Source organism: Schistocerca serialis, chromosome 4 (genome assembly GCF_023864345.2).
Source record: "Schistocerca serialis cubense isolate TAMUIC-IGC-003099 chromosome 4, iqSchSeri2.2, whole genome shotgun sequence".
Lineage (NCBI taxonomy): Eukaryota > Metazoa > Arthropoda > Insecta > Orthoptera > Acrididae > Schistocerca > Schistocerca serialis.
In genome coordinates, this window is record NC_064641.1 from 385,382,780 (window position 1) to 385,408,543 (window position 25,764).

Consider the following 25,764-nt stretch of genomic DNA (forward strand, 5'->3'; position numbering starts at 1 on the left):
ATTGTTTTGACAGATATAAAGGATAGTAAAAGAGTAGGCAGCAGTGCAGAAAACTAAAGGGAAATAGCACTACTACAGCTCGGGGCCCTGTGCACGCTACGGCATATATTCATCGAAGCGTAATGAATCCCCTGAGGTCTCTTAAGCGCTGCAAATAAATTTTAGTTTCTGCGTTACAGGCAATGCCGGTGAAAATTCGAAAGCAAATTGTTGTATCTAGTCCAAAGCGTGAATTTGTTTTCTGCCATTCTTAAATTTCCTAACGGATAGAAAGTGCTTGCAGTCAAAATTATCATCTCTGTATGTCTGAGCAGGTTCAGGATTGTATGATAATCTATTGGTCTGTGACTGTTCGGAATCTAATTCACGTACTCTCTGTAAATTACCTAAATTATATTTGCTGTGTGATTGTGAGAAATGTTCGGGATGTGGCGTATGCTGTGTCGTGTTAGAGGCTGAAGCATTTTTCAACTCCGCCACTTCGTGCTGTAAAGATAACAATTTTATACGTGATGTATTATTGGATATACCTATCTCATTGATTGTCTGCTGTATGTTTTGGAATTCGGATGTTTGACTGAATCGAACAGGTGACGTATCGTCTGATTTGGTGTCATTGTTATTTTCGATAACTTCAATACGACTAGCCAATTCATCAAATTTTTCAGTCAGTGCTTTTACCTGATCGTCATTTTTAGTGTCACAGGCATCGATTTATTTTTGCATTTTACGTGTGGTTTTGTTCAATTTCTTAATGTCTGCTTTAATGGCATCGGGATCCTGTATTAGTTCCAACTTTTCAAGTCTGCTGGTCATTGTCTGAAAGTCTACTGTGTGTGTATCTGTTTTTGTTTTAAGATCGGAGATTTCATCATGCATTTTAGTGTTCAATTGTTTGATTTCGTCTGATATTGTAGCAATGTTGTTGTCTACGTACGTTTTTGCTTTCGTAAACAACTTACGCTTATCTCCTGCCTCTGTGCGGTAATTGTTTCGATGACTTGTTTCTTTACTTTCTTCTGTTCCTGTATAAATTTACGGTAACGCGTTTCACTGTTTTGTAGGTGGTGATTAAAATGTTCGTCAATTTGCTGTTCTGTTGGTCAAATTTCGTGTCTACTTTCGCATACAGTGTGCGTGAAAGTTCTGCTGACATTAATTTAAACTCGTCGCGTAACTGTGTTGCGTTTTCTGAACATTGTTTAGCAACTGCACTAATTTCATCTCTAAGTAATTTAGTTGTGGCAGCATGTGTATTGCGTATCTCTTCACTATGATTCCTGGCACAGGCCTTAATTTCCTCACGTAATTGTTTTTTAGTTTCATTATATTGCTCCGCAACGGCTGTAATCTGTTCAGTAAGCTGTTCAGTAGAGGTGTCAAGTTTTTCATTAATTTGTTTGAACGACCTGTCGTGGTTTTCATTCGGCTGTTTGAAACTTTCATTAAGTTGTTTAAAATTGTGTCGTGTTTTTCATTCGACTGTTTGAGATTTTCATTAATTTGTTTGAAATTGTTGTCGTGTTTTTCATTCGACTGTTTGAGATTTTCATTAATTTGTTTGTCCGATTCATTAAGTTGTAGCAATACTCCCATAACTTGATCCATGCCAACATTAGCGACTCTATTTTCTGTGCTGTGTGATCGTGTATCTGCATTTGTCACGTATTGTGTAACTATTTGGTCATTGTCTGATTCACGAAAAGGTTTGCTAACTGGATGTGCACTGTTGGTCACTACATCGGAATCAAATAAATCTGTCGTATTTTGACTACATTGTTCATTTTCGTTAAAACATTTATCTGTTCACTGTGTAAATTTTGCAAATCAGGTACGTCTAACTGGGCGGCGTTCATTGAATCGGAACGTGCCGCGTCATCAATTGTTAAATTTACTGTGGACATAATTGAATTTGTTTGCTCATCATTAGTATTAAAATCATTACTAGTGGCCGGTACGCACTGATTATCTGTAATTAGAAGATCATCATAATGACAATGAGTGTCGCTAGTATTATCAGTCAAATTATTTAAGTCGGCTTTTTCACTCATTGCGCATCGCGATGTACTGTTAGCAGTTTTTCGCGGCATTTTCACAAGTCAAAGGTTAGCACAAAATCAACCAAAGACAAAGCAAAAATGGAACAAATACAATAACAACAAAGAGAAATAAATTATCGATGATTTGTGAAAGAAAGAGTGACAAGTTAGTAAATGCGATGCGTCAGATGCAAACTACATTTAACAATAGTGTAAATAAGAACAGATATATAACTGACTACTTCTCAGAAATTCACAAAAAATACGATCTTGGCCGGTTGTCGACAAGTGTAACCTCCCAACAGATTTATCCATAACCTCCCAACAGTAAAATATATAATTATAACCTCCCAACAGTAATATATATAATTATATCATTCACATTCTGCGTAAACTACCAACAGATAAATAATATTTATAATAATCTCCCAACAGTAAAAAATATAACTATAACATTGACATTTAGCGTAACCTCCCAATAAATAAATTCCGTAACCTACCAATAATACAATGTGACTAATCTCTCAATAAAATTGTGCCTCACTTATAACCTTTCAATAATTGACTGTGAATTTAAACTAGTAAATTTGGACGTCAGCAGTGCTGCGTCATGGCCCTGAAAGATCCTTCTGAATAACTTGTAATTCTTACCTCAATAAGGTCGCCGGATAACGCATATATATCTGCTCCTATAAGAAATTTTTCTGGCACAGCCCAGTGCAATGCTGGCCGATAGATTTGTCATGTATAAAAAGAAACAATTGCTTTTTCTTTACAATAATTGGGATGACCATGGATTGGAGAAATTAGTAAATTCTTTAAATTGAGAGGAATGACTGTCAAAAGTAAATTTTTATAAAAAAGATTATTATTAAGAGATTTTTTTTAAAAACATTTACATGAGACTTGATATAACAATACTACATATGTGCGAGGCTGCTTTTACCTTATACTACAATGCTCAGGCACCGCCATCGCTACACACGACTGGGCCAGCCAACACGATACACCAGACTGCTAGCTACTACTTATTCCTACTGCTACATTGCTCTTACTGCAGTCAACACTACTTTCTGGTCTGAGATTCTCTTATAGCTTACATATCGCAGGCAGCGCGTGAGGAATCTATCGAAATTACATCTGCTCGAGTGCGCTGGCAACAAATTCTTTAATCATGAATCTCTTACAACATGTTTCTCTGAATTGAGGTACTTCCGTGGGCAGTAAGATACCCAAATCTGTCCCGAATCGAAGATGTGTGGGACCAGATCGGACATCAATATGCTCAGTGCCACAGTCAAAATATCAGGGACCAGGTACAATAGTTGAAGGCCAGCTTACCCTTGTGGCACTCTCCCCAGTCGAACCAATGCTTGCACCCCATCACACTGATAAGTGCGCTTATACTTCCAGCTTCTTTCTAAGTATGACTAAATTTTGTAATTACTGAAGCAGCAGCACCTACCCTCTTAACCTGAGAAGTTTCATTTTGTTTTATCTTTCATTTCTGGATGATTCATTTTTTCGTCAGGCAGTGTATTTCCTGTAAAGTTGTTAAAAAACCGGCAAAGGCGAAAGATAAGGAGTAACATCGTTGTGAACCAGATGCGAATAGCCTGCTATTTGAGAGTATTTTTTGTGTCTAAATATTTTGAATTAAATGATAAGTGACCATGTAAATCTATCTTGTAAACATGCATCGGGGATTTTATGAAATATTGATTGGAAGTCTTTCTTTTTTTCATTCTCTGTTCAACTACATAACTTATTTTTAAGTAATCTCGAAACTGGTTACAGTTTTCCCATTACCGAAATGCGGAGGAATGTTGGCACCCTTGCATTTTCTACATTAGCTGTAACGTGGTGGTGGCATTTTATTCTTCTTCAAACCTTGTTTGACAGCTTTAACTCAGAACTAGTTTTCTAAATGCATGTAATCAATAAACTGCATGTGCATTGTCAGACTGTTATAGATAGTATCAGAGAATTTGCATATATCATTGACAATAAATTTCTCTCTCATGTTTACTATTGTTTTTTAACAACACTAAAAGTAACCTTACGGAAATTGAGCACTGTACTATAAAAAATGAAATAAAACTACCCATGATAACCTTACCAGGAAAGTCTGTTTTGATAAAACTCAGTATCTGTACACAAGTGTGCGTCTATTGGCACGAATTAGTAAAACATTACTCACTTACATCTCGATTGAGTCTGTGATTGATTGGTATGCTGTATCATTCTCAAGAGATATATAACTGTGACATTTAAAAAATAAAGTTATGTATTGCTTGTTAGCATTGGAAAGAAGCGTTGCCTGAAGTGCAGCATTGTAAGTTTTTCGCCATTGCACTATGAGCCGAAAGTATTTTCTTGCAATTTCCTTATCTATGTGTGATCTGACTGCTTGCAGCTCCTTCACAGAAGGGATAAAAACGTTATTTTCGGCAAGAGTGGAACCGCGTAACCACAGAGCTAGGGAAGAGGTACGTGTGTCGTTTTCCTCTTACGTGGTCAACAGTGGCTAGAACTCGTAAACAGCTTCTTAAATGACGAGATTAGTTGCGATTTCCACGTGTAACGACTTTCCTGGGCCGAAAACCGTAAATTTACAATCATTTGTTACACTTCAAGCGATAATAAGTCAGATTATTCAATGGAAATGACAGGAAAAATCAAGTCAACTTTGAGGCTTAATTCCGTGCACACCAGGAAGTAACTCGTCGATCACAAAGTTGCCAAACATACCTTGCCGTGTTGCCAGATCTCAGTTACAGTACCAACAGGAAGAAGACGAACCGATGTGAGCCCTGAGAGGGTTGGGAAGTGACCGTAGCTGGCATCTCAAAGACGCAGCTGCTATGTCATGGAATACGTAATGCGTCTAATTCCCATTTCTGTAACTAGGTTTAGGGACTGGAACGTGGTTAGTAGTCATACTCAGAACTGACTGCAAACTAAGCATTCTAAATCAGTAAGTCTTATAGTTCTTTTCATATTTCTTCCATAAGTGTACTCAAAACTAAGAAACTCATTCACGGACGTTTTCGTGCGTCACCAATAGTCAAGCACAACAAACAAATAAAAATAAAAAAAATTATGTTTGTGTGTGTGTGTGTGTGTGTGTGTGTGAGAGAGAGAGAGAGAGAGAGAGAGAGAGAGAGAGACAGAGAGAAATAAAAATAGAGAAGAATGAGAGAGAGAGTATAAAATTGTTGTAAAGAAATTGAATCATGGTATGTAAAGAAATCTTTCATTAAAATGACACATTCCATATCATTACAAAATGTCGTATTCATGATCTATGGAAGAAGTATTAATCTAATCTAATCATATCCCATTCCTAACTAGCCATGAAGAGTCATGAATTACCGAAATTTTCGCCAATATCAGTAACCAAATCAAAACTTGAAAATAAAAGACGACAGTTTTTTATAATAAACCAGGACTCCTATCGAGACCCTTTCGTCCCTGTTAACTGAGCACGACAGATGTCTGATATACCTCCATTCAGAAGCAACAAAGTGTGCATGCATTTAAAGATGAAGCGCATGATGTGAAGTTCTGTGATGGAGATACGAACTAAACACATAATCGGATTGTTAACTAAGTAAAATCAAATGTTACTTATCGGTTTTTCTTACCAGCTGCTAGGTGTTTGAATCTAAAATGAGGATATAAATTATTGTGCCTGAGCGACAATCGAACCGCACACCTACCATTCTTCTTTATCATCCACGAATATAGCTTAAGTATCAGTTGCTTACTCACCAACAGTAAGATGTGTGCGTGTTTGACCAGAAATAACGACACCTATTGCGATTGTTGGCAACACGTGAACAGACATTAAAAATGCACGTTGTTGTTCACTAGCAGGCCGGTGTGCACGTGATAGGGCCTGAAATGAAATTATGAAAATTTTTGTACTGGAGCAGGATTTGGACCCACATACTTACCTTTGGAGGAGACCTAGAGAAGATTGCAGTCTTGGGAAAAGGAACGAAATGATTGAATTATACTGTTCCCAGAGATTGAGATCCTTGAAAGAGAAGATGCGAATTTGAATCACAGTCCAGCACCATACTTTTCAACGACTCTAGTTTAATCAAATACAAGTAAAATAAGAGCCCCGTTCCTTTAAATGGCTACCGGTTCATCAAATAAAATAAAATTTTCTAATGTAAGTAAGTTCACTGGCAACAGTATTTCTGTTTACTGTGACTTTTGCCTATGTCATTTCCCAATTGGTAATGAAGGAACATGATGTTTAATGCATATTCTGGATTATAACGTCTTTCTCTCAAAGTTTTTAGAGGTAAAGTAAATACGTTTGTGCCTCTTAAAAGTAAATGTCTGAACCTACCCATTGCACCTGTGATAGCTCGTTTGACCAGAACATTGTGGCCACTTTTCCCAGCCCCAGGAGTGTGCCGTAACGGATGATGTGCTTAGCTTACGATATTAGTCACGGTGGAAAAAATGCGAGTCTATTAAATGGTTAAGCAGGAGCTAGGTTCTGACGCGGACATTATGCTATTCTCATGTCAGCAGTATGGAAAGACTCTTCTAGGCATCACAGCATCGATGTGAAGCCATTTTCAAATTTTCGCTAATTCAGCAAATTTATTAGTTCGAGAAAATCCACTGTGAAGTGTGAAGTTACCGGATAATTCGATTAGTGCCGTCATTATTACTATCATTTTCTTCATACCGCTGCTGGAACACATGTGCTTGAAGATCATTTAATGCCTTTTGGTCATTACAGAAGTAGTTCCCCAAGAACCGGTTCTTTCCCTGTCTGCGGAATCCTTTTCATGTTAATATCAAACATCAGCAATTACTCGTAGATTACAGTAAAACTAAAGTAATTGATGAAGACGTTATTTGAAAACATAAACGTGCTGCCTTTCCTCATTTACTTGCGACTAGAAATTGCCGTCGAATACTGCCAAACCAAAAGCCAAGGAATCTTACTGCCTTCCGATATACGTCACTGTCAGTTCTTCCATATGATTTGGTTGACGTGACCTGTTTCAAGTTATGTATGACAGAGAATGTTTTAGAAAATCAATTGTTTTCCTTTGCAATAAACAGAAAGATTTTCATTCTAATCTAAGTCCAAATATTCGCAATGTTAGTTCAAATTTAATATTCGCTTCTATAATGTAGGAAAGTATTTCATAGTTGCAAAACTCGTATCCGACTCATTGACCTGACCATAAATTCTAGCTCAGTGTGACACCAGTTTAAGTAACCTAATGTAGCGGAGACTGTCTGCCAGTGCTCTTTCTCACCGGAAAATGCGCAATTCACTCATTGGGCTCCATAAGTACACTGTAACAGTAATTTCTGTGCGTATGCAATGCATACGGATTGGAGAATTTAGTGGTGCTCTCTCTTCCACTTCTGTATACAATATGCCTGACCCAAACGACCTTTATAACATTACAGGTCCTGGGCAGTGCAACATCATACTGACAACAGTAACGTGCTTATACTGACAACCTGACTGTTCGTTTTACCTGATTTTGTTATCATTTAAATAAAACAACATGACCTTTCAGTGGGAGACATTTCGTCCCCCTTTTCCTTCTGTGAAATTTGTCACTACGTTTTTTTGTCTTCCAACGAGCAAAATTCGGCCGAGTACAGCCAGTAAACGATTCACAAACCACGATTTACAGCCGTTAAGATAATTTCTTTAAACATTGTCGTAGGTGAAGGAATTAAGTATATTCTTAAATCGTCTTATGCAGCAACGTTCACAGAAATCTCAAACAGAAAAAGCTCTTCATCCAGGTATGAAGGTTGTAAAACAAACTTCACACAGTTTCTTTCTGCTGGTACTGTAACTGAGATCTGGCAACACGGCAAGGTATATTTGGCAACTCTGTGATCGACGAGTTACTTCCTGGTGTGCACGGAATTAAGCCTCAAAGTTCACTTGATTCGTCCTGTCATTTCCATTCAATAATCTGACTTATTATCGCTTGAAGTCTAACAAATGATTGTAAATTTACGGTTTTCGGCCCAGGAAAGTCGTTACACGTGGAAATCGCAACTAATCTCGTCATTTAAGTAGCTGTTTACGAGTTCTAGCCACTATTGGCCACGTAAGAGGAAAGCGACACACGTACCTCTTCCCTAGCTCTGTGGTTACGGGCTAGCCTGTGAAGAAGCGATCGTTCCGGTACGCGGTTCCACTCTTGCCGAAAATAACGCTTTTATCCCTTTTGTGAAGGAGCTACAAGCAGTCAGATCACACATAGATAAGGAAATTGCAAGAAAATACTTTCGGCTCATATGCAATGGTGAAAAACTTACAATGCTGCACTTCAGGACACGCTTCTTTCCAATGCTAACAAGCAAATTTTGGTCTTCTAGGAATACATAACTTTATTTTTTAAGTGTCACAGTTATATATCTCTTGAGAATGATACAGCATACCAATTAATCACAGACTCAATCGAGATGTAAGTGAGTAGTGTTTTACTAATTCGTGCCAATAGACGCACACTTGTGTACAGATACTGAGTTTTATCAAAACAGACTTTCCTCATATGGCTGTCATGGGTAGTTTTATTTCATTTTTTATAGTACAGTGCTCAATTTCCGTAAGGTTTCATTTAGTGTTGTTAAAACAATAGTAAACATGAGAGAGAAATTTATCATCAACGATATATGCAAATTCTCTGATATTATCTATAACAGTCTGACAATGCACATGCAGTTTATTGATTACTTGCATTTAGAAAACTAGTTCTGAGTTAAAGCTGTCAAACAAGGTTTGAAGAAGAATAAAATGCCACCACCACGTTACAGCTAATGTAGAATTAGAAATTCGGTCAACCAAGTAAATGAATGTACTGAACGTGCTGCAAATCGCTAATGGAGCCTGTGTGTCAGAATTGTGATCCAGTGTGGCGCAACGGGGTTATGTGCAGAGTATTCGGTGGTCTGTTAGATTCATAATAGGTTGCTATACGTGTGTACTGGGTCAATTCCACCTTCTGCCGATGATTTTTGATAGGGAGGGACAGATTCTATTCTCCTCGCTACGCCAAGTGAAGAAAGTGTAATGGCATTGTGGTCTGAAATTCACATTAATCATGATATTCCTTCTCTACGAAGTAGACGTTAGGTTGAACCACAATAAAGTCAGGAGTGGCGACGTGTAGAAACTCTATCATCAGTAACCTTTATTATACTAGTTGTTTATTTCTAGTGACGAAACAAACGCTATGTAGGGTACAGGATGCTTATTCCATCTTTTATTTGAGCTTCTGTATGTCGATAAAATTGGTTCTGAACTGGGAATGTAACTCAGACAGCCCTCAACGCGGAATTTGATCCCTTCGTGATAATACAGCTCGACTACAATTTGTTGTTGGTTCAAATCTGCAGATTTCTAAACATTTCCACATATTGCGCTTGAATGGGTTCGAATCCCGGCCCAGCACTAAAGTTTTCATTATGTATTATCAAGCTCTAACATGAGAACACCTATCTGCTGGTAGATAGTAATTTTGATTTTTAAACTATTTTCACTCGTTGTCAGCATTAACGATATCTGACGTTTTTGACTCCCAGTGTGACACAGAAATATTTGCGAGATAACTGTAAGTTCAAAGATGCTGGTGGAGAAAAATTCGGTAGCTGACGTCTCTTTGTGTGTAGTCAACAACGATATGTGTGGGGTTCGATTCCCAATCAGCACTGAACTCGTCGTCTAGTTCAAACATGCTCACATGTCGCTGCTGGTGTAACAAACCCATATTTAACGTTCGTTTCCTCTAGAATTTAACAGCGACAGGCGTCGGGTTGGAGTCCTGGGAAGGAAAAAATTAATGTGCACAGTTGATTGTGATTCGATAACAATTTGATTAGGTTCTGGGTTCGAATCCCTGTCCAACACAAAGCTTTACCTCACGGCATTTCAAGTAAGTTACTGGTGAAGATGCAATATTTACCATCTCTCGTAGTTCGTTAACAGGGACAATAGGTGCTGGGTAGGAATTCCCGTCCGTTAAAAATGTTTATGTTACGTGATTTAAAGTTAATATTTGCCAACTGAAACTGTCTAAAATCGAGGGATATCACTCTCTGTATGCATAGTCACGAATGATTGTTAGTTTCGGTCAGTCACGAAATGTTTGCCTAGTCTGCATGAGCTGGGTTTGAATCCATATGCAGAACGAGACGGTTCGTCGTGTCATTTGAAGTTCATACATATTCTGAACTAGCTCCTCGTGAATAACTTAAATTTTTAATGTCTTTTTGTGTTAAATAATAAGTACGGTATGTTACTTTGAAGAGAAAATCATGAAAACGACGAACTTACTTCGTGCGTTACCTTTCTGACGTAATATTGAGAGTGGTAACATTTCAGGTATGTCACTTATTGTAATAAATGCCAGCTTACAAGCCTTAATGACAGTCTTATCTGTGATAAGGTGTTCCCTGATATTTGTAGTATCGTGGTATAGCTTTACATATTGGCTCAAATGATTCAAATTGCTCTGAGCACTATGGGACTTAACAGCTGTGGTCATCAGTCCCCTAGAACTTACAAGGGAACCTCCCCATCGCACCCCCCTCAGATTTAGTTATAAGTTGGCACAGTGGATAGGCCTTGATAAACTGAACACAGATCAATTGAGAAAACAGGAAGAAGTTGTGTGGAACTGTGAAAAAATAAGCAAAATATACAAACTGAGTAGTCCATGTGTAAGATAGGCAACATCATGGAGAACGTTAGCGCAGGAGCGCCCTGGTCCCGTGGTAGCGTGAGCAGCTGCAGAACGAGAGGTCCTTGGTTCAAGTCTTCCCTCGAGTGAAAATTTTATTTTCTTTATTTTTGCATAGTTATTATCTGTCCGTTCGTTCATTGACGTCTCTGTTCACTGTAATAAGTTTAGTGTCTGTGTTTTGCGACCGCATCGCAAAACCGTGCGATTAGTAGACGAAAGGACGTGCCTCTCCAATGGGAACCGAAAACATTTGATCGCAAGGTCATAGGTCAACCGATTCCTCCACAGGAAAACACATCTGATATATTCTATACGACACTGGTGACGGCATGAGCGTCACATGACAGGAATATGTTGTCGACCCACCTAACTTGTACACTTGGCGAATGGGTAAAAAGATTCTTCTACCTTGCCCGATTTAGGTTTTCTTGTGGATGTGATAATCACTCCCAAAAAAGTGATGAAAACATAAGAGTTTGTCACATAAACTGAAAATAAAAAATTAAACTTTTTCCCGATGGAAGATTTGAACCAAGGATCTTTCGTTCCGCAGCTGCTCACGTTACCACGAGACCACGGCGCTCCTACCTTCTCACTGTCCTTGATATTGCATATCTTCCCATGAACTACTTAGTTTGTATATTTTGCTTATTTTTTCACAGTTCCACACAACTTCTTCCTGTTTTCTCAATTGATCTGTGTTCAGTTTTTCAAGGCCTATCCACTGTGCCAACTTATAACTAAATCTGAGGGGGGTGCGATGGGGAGGTTCCCTTGTTAGAACTACTTAAACCTAACTAACCTAAGGACATCACACACATCCATGCCCGAGGCAGGATTCGAACCAGCGACCGTAGCAGTCGCACGGTTCCGGACTGCGCGCCTAGAACCGCGGGACCATCGCGGCCGGCCTGTACATCTTGAGTTATTGCGATACAGAGCAGTTTTTTCTAGTGGTGACTTGTGGGAACCATTTTCAATAGTCATACGACTGTATCGAGGAGCTAAACAGCTACTTTATGTGGGTTGCATGCGAGTCAGGCGAAATGCAATTCAGGTCGTTCGGATACTTTTGAGCACGACTGTACCTTGTTAATGCATGAGGGATCTTTATGGTGGCTCTGCTTCGAATAGTGTTTTCTGGCGTTGAGAATAAGCAGGCAGTTTTGTCATTTAACTGTAAATATTGCAGTGGACATTTGGGGCTTGGAAGCCAAGCACAGCTATTAAGGAGAGGAACATTTCGAAGCACTTACCGATGACAGAACGCTGGTCCCAAGAATTTCCCGTACAGACAATGCTTTCGGCCGAAGAGGCGAAAAAACTGCCTAATGGATCTAGCTGTTAGGCGTCTCAGGTCACAGCAGGGACAGGAACGCAGAAGAGAAGTAGGTCGGCTGGCCAAGGCATTTCGACAGTGTCGTGATTCCCATTGTGTAAAGGGATGGTGGCCATAAAAGTTTGCGAGTTTCCATGCTCACCTTGGATCGAACACTATTGAGGGAACTGTAAGGTGGTGTTGACCCTCTACTTGCTGAGCGTTTTGGGAAGCCTCAGGCCTTCAGAAGAATATTAGAACAGAACGCAACATTTATGGCAGCACTGAAATGGTCAATGTTGGAACACAAAAGCACTTCTCTTACTTTGGCCAAGGTCCCTGGTTGGACATGCTGTAACATTCGGACCTTCCAGATAATGATCTCTGTGATAAATGTGTTGTTCACTTTAGGCTTAAACGGAAACTCAAAACACGCTGCCTAAAGTGGTTTTGGGAAAAACAAATCGGGAGTTTAACATCGTCTCCTCCCTGTCTGGGAATGTACGAGTCAGGGATTGGCTGCTTCTCCAGAAAAGAAAAGAATATTATTAATTTTGATTAGAATTGGCCGATGGGTAGAGCAGATGAGTTAGAGAGGGAACGTGGAGCTCATGGAGACTCGTGATTGACATGAAACCCTTCTGGGGGTGGTTGTGGGAGTTCTTTTGGTGAGTTTACCAAGCTTTGATGGGAAGGAGGAGTGGAGAAGTGTGGTCTTCTGATTCAGACACTGTCTGGAGAGGAGGTTCTGGTCTTGACTCTTGTTATGGGTGGGCTGCTCTTGGGTCACTCGTCTTGAGCATGACTTCTTAATGGCATTGGTCTTGATCGGGAAGGCTGTGGTGAAATCTTAGCTGTACCGAAAGTACTCTTCAGTCATCTTGAGCAACGCGCTGTGCCGAGGGCAATCTTACTCATATCAGGTCTGCTGCCTTGACGTTTGATCTCCTTGTGCACACTGCTGTAAGAGTGAGTCGAATTGGTCCATGGTATGATCAGTGAAGGGAATGTCACACGCTGGAATCTGCAAGGATTTCAGGGCTCCATCAGAGAGTAATTGCGATCAGTCTAATAGATCACCAGCCCATGGCTGTGTATATTTTATGCTCACAATAATGAATTACGTCACTGTACATAGCTCCTCTGTCGATTCTTGCACTATGACCATCACGTGAGACAGCCCGATGTATCGAAGGAGTGGTATAGTACTGCTGCTCTGGCTTGTTAGGACAAACTGAATCACAGGCTCGCCACTTGTTCTCAGCTGCACCAACGTAGTATAGCTTCTGTGTAGAATAAATCTATCAAAGTCTACTCAGCGTTAGATTATTTCAGATTGCGTTGTCCATGTTTTGAGCCGGAGTAAACAGATTTCACACGTAAACCTAATCCTTGTCAACCATTCGCCACCCAGTGGAGTGCTGATTATTTGTTGCTCTATTTGTGTAGGGAACAATTCATGATTTATTTGTCGTCTCTCTTACTTGCATTGTTTGTCCTACTTCATGATCGATAAACTTTTACCATAATTTTTATAAAAGCTTAATCCCATGTTCATGTATTAATCACCTATCAATTACTGACTACAATAATGATAGGGCCACCATTTCATTAAATTATTTCAGCATTCAAGTTTTATTTAATATTCTATAAAAGTGATATCTCCAATGCAGGCTAGCAACAACAACCACTGTCGAAGGGCATAATCAATTTAGCAGACGCATGGACAGATAGGCACTAGGAAGGCTACAAGTTAAAGTGATTGCTGTCAGGGCGTAAACTTATAGTAGCCTGTAGCCTTTTAAAACAAACCACATGACCAGTGTAGTCTTGCATAACTTCTGTAAAAGCAAGTGCATTGTGTAAAGTTGTTGGCGAGTTTAGCTATCGTCTAGATTTTGTTCGTGCTTCTGCTGTTGGACACGTAGAGCATTTGTAACAGCATAGCTAAAACTTTTGTCCGTATTTTGCAATTCATCCCATGTTTGTAGTATGCTTTTATCAATAAATATTGAGTTTTGAAATCAGGTCAGTCTTTTTGAAACACCTTGTATAGCAGCTGAATTGTCACCAACCGTTTCAACGTTTAGCATTGGAACACATGTTGCGTCTACTGAAAATTCTGATACTAGTAGAAAAACTGCGAAGCTTATTAGAGGTAGGTCGTCCGCAAATGAACAGGTCCAAAGGAAGGATTAATTAAAGTGAATGGAAGGCCTGAGGAACGACTTCTAAGGAACGGCCGTCTACCATTCACTTTGGTCGCGGTCAGTCTCGTTCGAAGAACGGTCGCGGCAGATCTTCGTTCCAGAAATGCTCGCAGCCGGTCCTCCTTCCCGGAACGGTGCCGGCCGGTCTCGTTGCCGCCTTCGTCTCGTTCTTTTTCGGACAGTCACTCGTTCCACTTCCCATTTCAACTTTTTTTATAATTATATAAATCATACGAAAATTATGGAAACCAAATTTTTTATACATATATACATTTTTTCAGGCAGCAGACAAAGAAATCTCCTTCGATCTTCGTCGTTTGGATCAACTATAGAGCACACAACCATTATAATACATGTTTTGTATCCTATTCGCGCATTTCCTAGTTTCGTCAACTCGAATTAATGACTGGTTTTTGAGATAACTTTTTATCGTTCTTTTTTATTGTATTCTAAGAACGTTCGCAAAAAACTTGGGATTTTTGCAAAAGAAAACAAGACAGGTAGGCTCTTATTTTTCACGTGTGATTATTTCCTCGTGCTATCCCCTATTTTGGTTTCTTTGCACAAAAAATGAGTTTTGTTTGTGATTTCGGCTCCGCTGGAAAAGGGGAAGGTTGCCTCTCCATTTGAAAAATTTTAGAGCAGCACAAAATCATATTTACTTTTTATCCAAAAAAAAAAAATATATTTTTCAGAAGTCCGTTTTTAGCGAAAAGTTTCATTACTTTCAACTTTATTATTAACGTTTTATTGCAGCATAAACTTTAATAACAACCAATAAACCTAATATGTACTAAGCGCGTGTGTTAAACTCACTTACTCTTCGACGAAGTGTTTTGTGCCCAGGAAGCCTATAGGTACTCAGGTACAACCTAAAGTATGTATAGCTTCTTTTCTTCGTTTTTCTGTAAGTTATTTATTACAATGTTACATGAGCTTCATGCCAGCCTCGATCAGATAATTCAAATGGTTCAAATGGCTCTGAGCACTATGGGACTTAACATCTATGGTCATCAGTCCCCTAGAACTTAGAACTACTTAAACCTAACTAACCTAAGAACAGCACACAACACCCAGATCAAATAATTTACGTTTTGTTTAGAGACTAGGCATAGAGCGCTCACGTCTCCATCTACATGCATTGTGAAGAGTCTGTGGAAAGGAAGTTGTTACTAAAGTCATATTGTTTAAATATACTCTTACGTTATTAGAGACGAGCAGTTCAATCCCCTTAGTCCTAATTTTTGGCATTAGATCGATTTCTACTTGACTCGCTATGTACCTTCTTGAATCCCTGTGTATCTTCGTTTGTTGGTTTTGTTTCACGATTCATTGCAGGGATTGTTTTAATTTTTGATACAAAAAATTAAGACGACAGAGCAATGTACAGGAACCATAAGTGATACTACAGATTTTGTAAAACCACACATGGTGTGTCACTATCGACAAGCTGATATATGCATACGAAATTCTGAAAGATTTCTGAAATCCAAATAAGGAGCTTTGGCTTCTGAGCAGGGTCGTGCTTAGGCATACACAGTGGTAAGCAAAATACATGCAGAACAAACGATAGTCTGTTCTTGCGTGATGGATCAGTATGGAACGCGGAAAGGCACTTCATGAAATGATTCTTCAAGAAGATAATTCGCAGTTCATTCGAAAGCTAATAACGTGCCATATATCTTATGCCTGCAAGTTAAATACAAGAGATCTTTTTCAAAGACGTTTTGATTAAAGCACAGGCGCCTCTAAAAGAGGTCATATTTTGAGTCGTTGTGGCAGAAAATAATGACTTAATTGTAAAGCCATTCAGTGCGAGTTAAATCTACAATTTTTTCCTCCCTTCTACGGTAGCAAGTTAAAAGAGCGAAACATGCACTAAATTATCAGCACTGAACTAGCAGTGGAATTTTATTTTCAAACACATTGTCGCGTCACAAAAGCCTGAATAGCTATCTTTTACAGCGCGAGCCGAGCAAGAGAAATTTTAGTGATGTTCTGGAAGGTACCGACCGGGCTGTGGAACCATGCCGACTCCAGTGTCGTCACCAGCTGCACTAGAGTCCTCGGCTGAGGATCCATGGCACGAACAGCCCACTGGAAGCGGTCTTACACATTCTCGATTTGGTTTTGTTCTGGGGAGTGTAGTGGCGAGGGGAGTACGTGGAACTCATCCCAGTACTCTTCAAACCACACACGTAAACTGCGAGCTGTGTCACACGTTGCATTGTCCTGCTGGAAGATGCTATCGTGCTGAGGAATAATGAACTGCATTTTGGGATAGACATGATCCCTAGGAACAGATGCATGCTTGTGTTGGTCCATTGTGCCTTCCAGAATGACGAGATCACGCAGGTATTGCCACGAAAACATTCCCCAGACCATAACGCTCTCTCGTGGTGGCAGGGTGTTTGACTTCAGACTTTTAAACTGTAGTCGCCAACGGCCATCTGTCCGATGGAGCGTAAAACGTGATTCATCTGAAAAAGCCACTGTTGCCACTCAGTTGAGGTATTGGCGGGCAAATTCCAGCCTTCGGCGCCGATGGACAGCAGTCAGCATGGGTGTGAGAATCAGGCGCCTCCGGCAGAAGCCCGTATGAAACAACGTTCGCTGAAGGACCGTTGAGGGGACCTTTCGGTAGCCTCGTGTTTCATCTGAGCGGTCAGTTGCGCAACAGCTGCACGTCTATTCGCCCGTACACATCTCTGCAGCCGTCGTTCAACACTGTCATCTACGGCCCGTGGTGTACCACAGTTGCCTCCACGCCAGTTTTGTACAGCGCCATTTTGCAGTGCACGGTATACTTCTACAACATGGCACGCGAACAGTTTACAGTCTTCCCCGTTTCGGTAAGGCTTGCACACTTGACCCAAAATCCAATGATCATGCCCTTTAGGACGTCAAATCAATCGCTTCGTTTTCGAATTACGGCAACCATTGCACTGTCCCCCCCGCCCCCCCACGACACGCTTCATATACCCTCATTGCTAGTGCTGCCACCTGCCATATGTGAGTAGTCGTTATTGCACTTCGAAGGTAGGCGTTGGTCAGACTAATATGTCTTGAGCAAGTTCATTTATGACCAAAATTTATCTTTTAAGTAGGTTAAATCACGTAATATATTAATTTGTTGGTTTTCATACACGTTTCACTCTTGGATTTTGATGGTTAACTGTATACTCGCAGTAACTGATAACTTGATTTCATGAATGTACCTTTGAGGCTTTTCAGCGGCTGAATGATCAAAAACTGGTAACCTTTTTCGACTGCAAAGATCTTTATTGCACTGAAGTATGGTGCCTTTTAAATATTCTGGAAACAAGTCTCGTTTCTTTTGAATTGTTAAGTTTCGATGAGTTCTCAGCATATTTATGTAATTGCTGTCGTTGCTAACACAAACCTTCTATGGAATTGTAACATCATTTCCACGAATTTATTGTTACGTAACTTTCCACAACGAACACCCGCTGCTCCACTGTACCATCATCCCCTTTGCACTTCTTCATTCACACTGACACAGCCCACATTACGCTCTGAACACACGTGGTGTGCGCATCACGGGGTGCATACATCCACGTTCATTCGCATCCACTCGGCCGGGCCACTTTTATTTGCCCCACCCTGTGTTTGTGCTTATTTGATACTTTTTCATGAAATGTATCTGATTTGCATGTAGTACACAATTAGATAAAAAAAAGATACAGCGAATGCGTAAAAATGAACGGTTCCAAAAATTGAACAATCACCAGTGAATTAATTCCAAAAAAGGATCCAGTTTGCCCATCTATAACTTTATTTCATATTGATGTATCTCGCTCCGTAAATCGCGAGTACTTTGCGCCTATAAGCTGCATGTTATGCAACAGTCCAAATGCTTTCCTCCTCAGCATAGTTACCTATGTATTGCTTAATACTAATATATCTTCACTATTTTCTTTAAGGTATTCACTGAGTGATTCCAATTTTGCTACTTTATTTTGAAGAAAATTGATTTAATTGATGTTTGCGAAGGTCTTATTTGAGCTTTTGACTCCATGATAATTCCTAATATAGTGGTTCCCAACCTGGAGGTAATTAACCCCATAGTCCACCCACTACAGGGATATGTTGTGCTTTGTGCCGTACATAACTCATGATAAAAGTGAGACATGCACGTAACAAATGCTAAGAATCTCAAGGAAATGTCTTCTCCAAGTTGTAAATAGTACCTGCCGTAGTCCAGAAACTGCGACATTACTTGGTTCGAAACAGATAAATGAATTAATTGACAACACGACACAGCAGTAATGGTTCAAATGGCTCTGAGCACTATGGGACTTAACATCTGTGGTCATCAGTCCCCTAGAACTTAGAACTACTTAAACCTAACTAACCTAAGGACATGACACACATCCATGCCCGAGGCAGGATTCGAACCTGCGACCGTAGCGGTCGCGCGGCTCCAGACTGTAGCGCCTAGAACCGCTCGGCCACTCCGGCCGGCAATTGTCTACCCTCTCTGTGGATAGATTTGTTATCAGACAAGGAGTTACGGATTGCACGTGCAATGCACCACGAATTCCTTCATTTAGCAACCAATACCCCCCCCCCCCCCACACACACGCACACAAAATAAATATCATTTATTTTTCATCATTTTAAAAATTAAGTGTTCCAAGAAAAGTCTTTCATTCTACAGTTTAATTAAGTGCTAAAGATGGTGATAATGTGGAGGAGGGGATGGGAAACAGGCATGCAGGCCAAAAATAATCATAGATACTGTCTGTTAAAGTAAAAGAATGAAAGTAGTCTAAACAAGGTGTTTTTCAAGAAAATGAGGTTTCTAATGCTTAATCTGAAAAATGATAAATTACATAAAATGAAACATTTAAAAGTTCCACACACCGTCTATGGTAATACTCCAGAAGATTCGAAGAAAGCATACCAGCGCAATTTTTTATTCGTTACAACAAGTTAACTAGTAACTTTGAAGATATTACGTAGTATGGCAGTCAGTAAATTTTTTCTTTCATTGTTGATAGCTCTGTTGATTAAACTGAAGAGCATGACAGGGGTGTAGCGAGTTACATTTGTATGACTTACGCTTCTAGAAAAAATGTGATCGCCGTACCACTGTTCACAGGTCGCTCACTGTTTTTTTTATTTAAAATCGAAAAGCTACCCTCTCTACGTGAAAGTTTACACGCATGCAGCAGTGATCCAAGAAATTGACCCGCATCATACGTAAACGTTAGCGTCAAATAACCTTTCAGTATCTTACTTTGTACACTGCATTCGAGTAACATGACCATACTATATACACCACTGGCCATTAAAATTGCTACACCACGGAGATAACGTGCTAAAGACGCGAAATTTAACCGACAGGAAGAAGATGCTGCGATCTGCAAATGATTAGCCCTTCAGAGCATTCACATAAGGTTGGCGCCGGTGGCGACACCTACAACGTGCTGACTTGAGGAAAGTTTCCGACCGATTTCTCATACACAAACAGCATTTGACCGGCGTTGCCTGGTGAAACGTTGTTGTAATGCCTCGTGTAAAGGTACTACTTCGCTGCGACTGTCCGCCGTAGCGGCGGGCAGGAACTGCCAGCCGTAACTGCCGACCGTCACTGGCTGTGTATTTCGTTGAGACTGCTGACCGCAGCGGCCACGCCACTCAGTGAGTTGCCGGCCGGAGTGTCCATGCGGTTCTGTGCGCTACAGTCTGGAACCGCGTGACCGCTACGGTCGCAGGTTCGAATCCTGCCTCGGGCATGGATGTGTGTCATGTCCTTGGGTTAGTTAGGTTTAAGTAGTTCTAAGTTCTAGGGGACTGATGACCTCAGAAGTTAGGTCCCATAGTGCTCAGAGCCATTTGAACCATTTTTGAACTCAGTGAGTTACCTCTGTGAAAGGAACACGCACGCGAGTTCGCAACGTGGATGCTAACACCGTTCTAGGTTTTTGGTGGACGAGGAAGAAGAAGAAGAAATTATTGCAATGCTTACAAGATCTTCTCCCCACAGCATTTTCCAAACACGGAAAAGTGAAGGAATTTATGCTAACTTAGTAACCGGTCACTTGCGAAACGATGAAGAGAGGTTCAGAAATTTCTTTCGACTCAGTTCGATTTTGTTTTAAGTCTGGTGAAAGAAGATAATAGCAGAAACAGCTGCCAGTGCAGTGCAAACTCCAATAGAAGCCGACGAAAAAATGGCAGACTTTACAGTAAGTAGCTGTAGAAAAACATACGTATTCATCAACAATGGTTTAAAATGGATAATTTTGTATCTCTATGAAATAACACAAATTTCTATTAAAATAATCGGTTTATTTGGAAACGACTCAGGGCCTGTACAGTTTGTTGTTTATTTTTACATTATCTTTACACTGTGTTTACATTACGATTAGTAATTATTTTCAAAAGTAGTATCACCTGCTTGTGGTTCGACGTTTATTAATGGGGTGAAAGTGTACGTATCGTCTCCAACCGATGAAGTTCGTTCGAAAGGGGATGAAAGGGAAGACGAGCCGGAAGGACTGATGATGACAGGTAGTGGCACAAGAGATGATTCTGAAGAACTGTCGAGTCTCGTAACATAGCTTAAAATGTCAATTTTCGCTTTATTAATGAGGTGACGTGGTAGTTTCCTAATGGACGCTGCGATGCTTCTCATGAACAGCCCCACATCATCTTCCGGCTCCCGATTATTAGCCAAGCGCTGCAGCAGTTCCAATCGTTGTTGGCCCCTTTGGTTGATTGAATCCCAGTGTGTTTTCCTCGATCTGCGAGCTGAGATGGAAGAGTTGGCAGCAGCTGCGTCACTAGAGGACAAGGAAGCAATGGCTTATAGAGTGTCAGGCCCTCTTTCATTGGCATTTTGTCCGTCTTCATCAGATAGCAGTCCTTCAACACTTGTTGGCTCCTTTGGCGGGACACTACAAAAAGACGACCGCTCCCTTTCTACATCTCTCAAAAAGTCTACTCTGTTGAACAACGCCCATTTTGTTGTTGAACTTGGTGCTGCAGAACCTGTTTGCAGTTGCTCTTTTCGAACAGTTTTCCAGTAGTTATCTCTGATGTCTTTCCATCTCTTATTACACTGGTTACCTAAAACGGAACGATATTTTTTTAGCTGTGTAATAAGGACAAGACATATTATTTATGTTTCATGTATTAATAATAATGATGGTTTGTGTTACAGGTTTCTAGCTACAGGGGAGTGTTTCGTGTCCCTTGGATTGGGTTTCCGGATATCACCAAGCTACGTGAGCATCATAGTTCGTGAAACAGTAGAACCTATGCGCCAACACTTGGCACCTATCTTCCTGCCTCCTCCATCTCGAGAATCTTTCAGGGAAGGCGCGAAAGAATTTTGCACTCTTTGGGGTTTCCCTAACTGCTGTGCTGTGATTGATGGGAAATATATAAGGACACGGTGTCCTTTAAAAAGTGGTTCCCTTTTCTGGAATTACAAAGGGTACTTCTCCACAGTACTTTTGGCATTGGTTGATGCGAACTGTAAATTCGTTGCGATAGACGTAGGTTCATATGGGAAGGAAGGAGACAGTGGCATATTTAATAAGTCAGCAATGGGGAAAATGATCATGAAAGGAGACGTGTTTCCAGCAGATGAAAAGCTTCCATTAACTGACATCAAGATGCCATTTTTTATAGTAGGCGACGAGGCATTCCGCTTGTGAAAGCATATTCTCAAGACTTACACTCGCTCGTCTGCCCAGCAAAAGCGACCTTCAACTACACTCCTGGAAATTGAAATAAGAACACCGTGTATTCATTGTCCCAGGAAGGGGAAACTTTATTGACACATTCCTGGGGTCAGATACATCACATGATCACACTGACAGAACCACAGGCACATAGACACAGGCAACAGAGCATGCACAATGTCGGCACTAGTACAGTGTATATCCACCTTTCGCAACAATGCAGGCTGCTATTCTCCCATGGAGACGATCGTAGAGATGCTGGATGTAGTCCTGTGGAACGGCTTGCCATGCCATTTCCACCTGGCGCCTCAGTTGGACCAGCGTTCGTGCTGGACGTGCAGACCGCGTGAGACGACGCTTCATCCAGTCCCAAACATGCTCAGTGGGGGACAGATCCGGAGATCTTGCTGGCCAGGGTAGTTGACGTACATCTTCTAGAGCACGTTGGGTAGCACGGGATACATGCGGACGTGCATTGTCCTGTTGGAACAGCAAGTTCCCTTGCCGGTCTAGGAATGGTAGAACGATGGGTTCGATGACGGTTTGGATGTACCGTGCACTATTCAATGTCCCCTCGACGATCACCAGTGGTGTACGGCCAGTGTAGGAGATCGCTCCCCACACCATGATGCCGGGTGTTGGCCCTGTGTGCCTCGGTCGTATGCAGTCCTGATTGTGGCGCTCACCTGCACGGCGCCAAACACGCATACGATCATCATTGGCACCAAGGCAGAAGCGACTCTCATCGCTGAAGACGACACGTCTCCATTCGTCCCTCCATTCACGCCTGTCGCGACACCACTTGAGGCGGGCTGCACGATGTTGGGGCGTGAGCGGAAGACGGCCTAACGGTGTGCGGGACCGTAGCCCAGCTTCATGGAGACGGTTGCGAATGGTCCTCGCCGATACCCCAGGAGCAACAGTGTCCCTAATTTGCTGGGAAGTGGCGGTGCGGTCCCCTACGGCACTGCGTAGGATCCTACAGTCTTGGCGTGCATCCGTGCGTCGCTGCGGTCCGGTCCCAGGTCGACGGGCACGTGCACCTTCCGCCGACCACTGGCGACAACATCGATGTACTGTGGAGACCTCACGCCCCACGTGTTGAGCAATTCGGCGGTACGTCCACCCGGCCTCCCGCATGCCCACTATACGCCCTCGCTCAAAGTCCGTCAACTGCACATACGGTTCACGTCCACGCTGTCGCGGCATGCTACCAGTGTTAAAGACTGCGATGGAGCTCCGTATGCCACGGCAAACTGGCTGACACTGACGGCGGCGGTGCACAAATGCTGCGCAGCTAGCGCCATTCGACGGCCAACACCGCGGTTCCTGGTGTGTCCGCTGTGCCGTGCGTGTGATCATTGCTTGTACAGTCCTCTCGCAGTGTCCGGAGCAAGTATGGTGGGTCTGACACACCGGTGTCAATGTCTTCTTTTTTCCATTTACAGGAGTGTATAAACTGTCACGAGCGCGCCGAGTTTCTGAAAACGCTTTAGGACTTTTCTGTCAGGTATTTCGAGTGTTCTACACAAATCTGAATTTTCATCCTAACACATGTGATAAACTCGTTACAGCTTGTTGCTGTCTACACAGTCTCCTCAGGGACGCCTATTTAGAAAAAAAGAGGACGAGATTTTTATGAACTTGACCATGACGTGAGTTTACCACTGAACATTATTCCCCTGCCCCGAACAGGGGGATTCTACTTCTGTGAACCTACAAATCAATGATTACAACCTGCAAAAGAACTAAGGCTCAAATAAAGGAAATAAATTATTGTTACTACTCGTAACGACTATTGTTGTAACCGTTTGGTGACAGAAAGAATGGAAGCGTTGTTGTAGCCTCCATATTGTACAATTTGTCACAGTAGGGAAAAAAACATAAATAAATGAATGTCTATATGCAAAACACTTACCATCTTTTTTTCATTGCTTCTCCTATCTTCTTCCACACCTTATCCTTTGCCATCACATTTCTGAAATCTGTATGCTTATGATCATACAGTATAGAGTATCTGCTCACATACTCCACTAATTGTTCGTCGTCGTCATCGTGAAAACCTTTCTTCGACATAGCGCGTCGTTGATTTCTGCAGTCGTCACGCACCTGGCAGTCGCGGCCCAACTGCTTGACTGCTTCTGCAGCGGCCGAGACGCGGCAGTCGCAATGACGTCACGAACGCTGACTGCCGAGCAGTTACAACGGCATATGTTCCATTGCTTTGCCTAAGAGCAGTAGTCAACCGCCCGCAGTCACTGCCGGCCGCTACGGCCGGCAGTTACTGCGAAATAGTACCTTAAGGAGGAGAAATGCGTACCATCACGTTTCCGACTTTGATAAAGGTCGGATTGGAGCCTATCGCGATTGCGGTTTATCGTATCGCGACATTGCTGTTCGCGTTGGTCGAGATCCAATGACTGTTAGTAGAATATGGGATCGGTGGGTTCAGGAGGGTAATACGGAACGCCGTGCTGGATCCCAACGGCCTCGTATCACTAGCAGTCGAGATGACAGGCATTTTATCCGCATGACTGTAACGGATCGTGCAGCCACGTCTCGATCCCTGAGTCAACAGATGGGGACGTTTGCAAGACATCAACCATCTGCACGAACAGTTCGACGGCGTTTGCAGCAGCATGGACTTCAAATGGTTCAAATGGCTCTGAGCACTATGGGACTCAACTGCTGAGATCATTAGTCCCCTAGAACTTAGAACTAGTTAAACCTGACTAACCTAAGGACATGACAAACATCCATGCCCGAGGCAGGATTCGAACCTGCGACCGTAGCGGTCTTGCGGTTCCAGACTGTAGCGCCTTTAACCGCACGGCCACTTCGGCCGGCCAGCATGGACTATCAGCTCGGAGACCATGGTTGCGGTTACCCTTGACGCTGCATCACAGACAGGAGCACCTGCGATGGTGTACTCAACGACGAACCTGGGTGCACGAATGGCAAAACGTCATTTTTTCGGATGAATCCAGGTTTTGTTTACAGCATCATGATGTTCGCATCCGTGTTTGGCGATATCGCGGAGAACGCACATTGGAAACGTGTATTCGTCATCGCCATACTGGCGTATCACCTGGTGTGATGCTATGGGGTGCCATTGGTTACACGTCTCGGTCACCTCTTGTTCGCATTGACGGCACTTTGAACTGTGGACGTTACATTTCAGATGTGTTACGACCCGTGGCTCTACCCTTCATTCGATCACTGCGAAACCCTACATTTCAGCAGAATAATGCACGACCGCATGTTGCAGGTCCTGTACGGGCCTTTCTGGATACAGAAAATGTTCTACCGCTGCCCTGGCCAGCACATTCTCCAGATCTCTCACCAACTGTAAACGTCTGGTCAATGGTGGCCGAGCAACTGACTCGTCACAATACGCCAGTCACTACTCTTGATGAACTGTGGTATCGTGTTGAAGCTGCATGGGCAGCTGTACCTGTACACGCCATCCAAGCTGTGTTTGACTCAATGTCCAGGCGTATCAAGGCCGTTATTACGGCCAGAGGTGGTTATTCTGGGTGCTGATTTCTCAGGATCTATGCACCCACACTGCGTGAAAATGTAATCACATGTCAGTTCTAGCGTAATATATTTGTCCAATGAATACCCGTTTATCATCTGCATTTCTTCTTGGTGTAGCAATTTTAATGGCCAATAGTGTATATGTGCGTCAACTCTCCGCAAGCCACGTGAGGGTGTGTAGCGGAA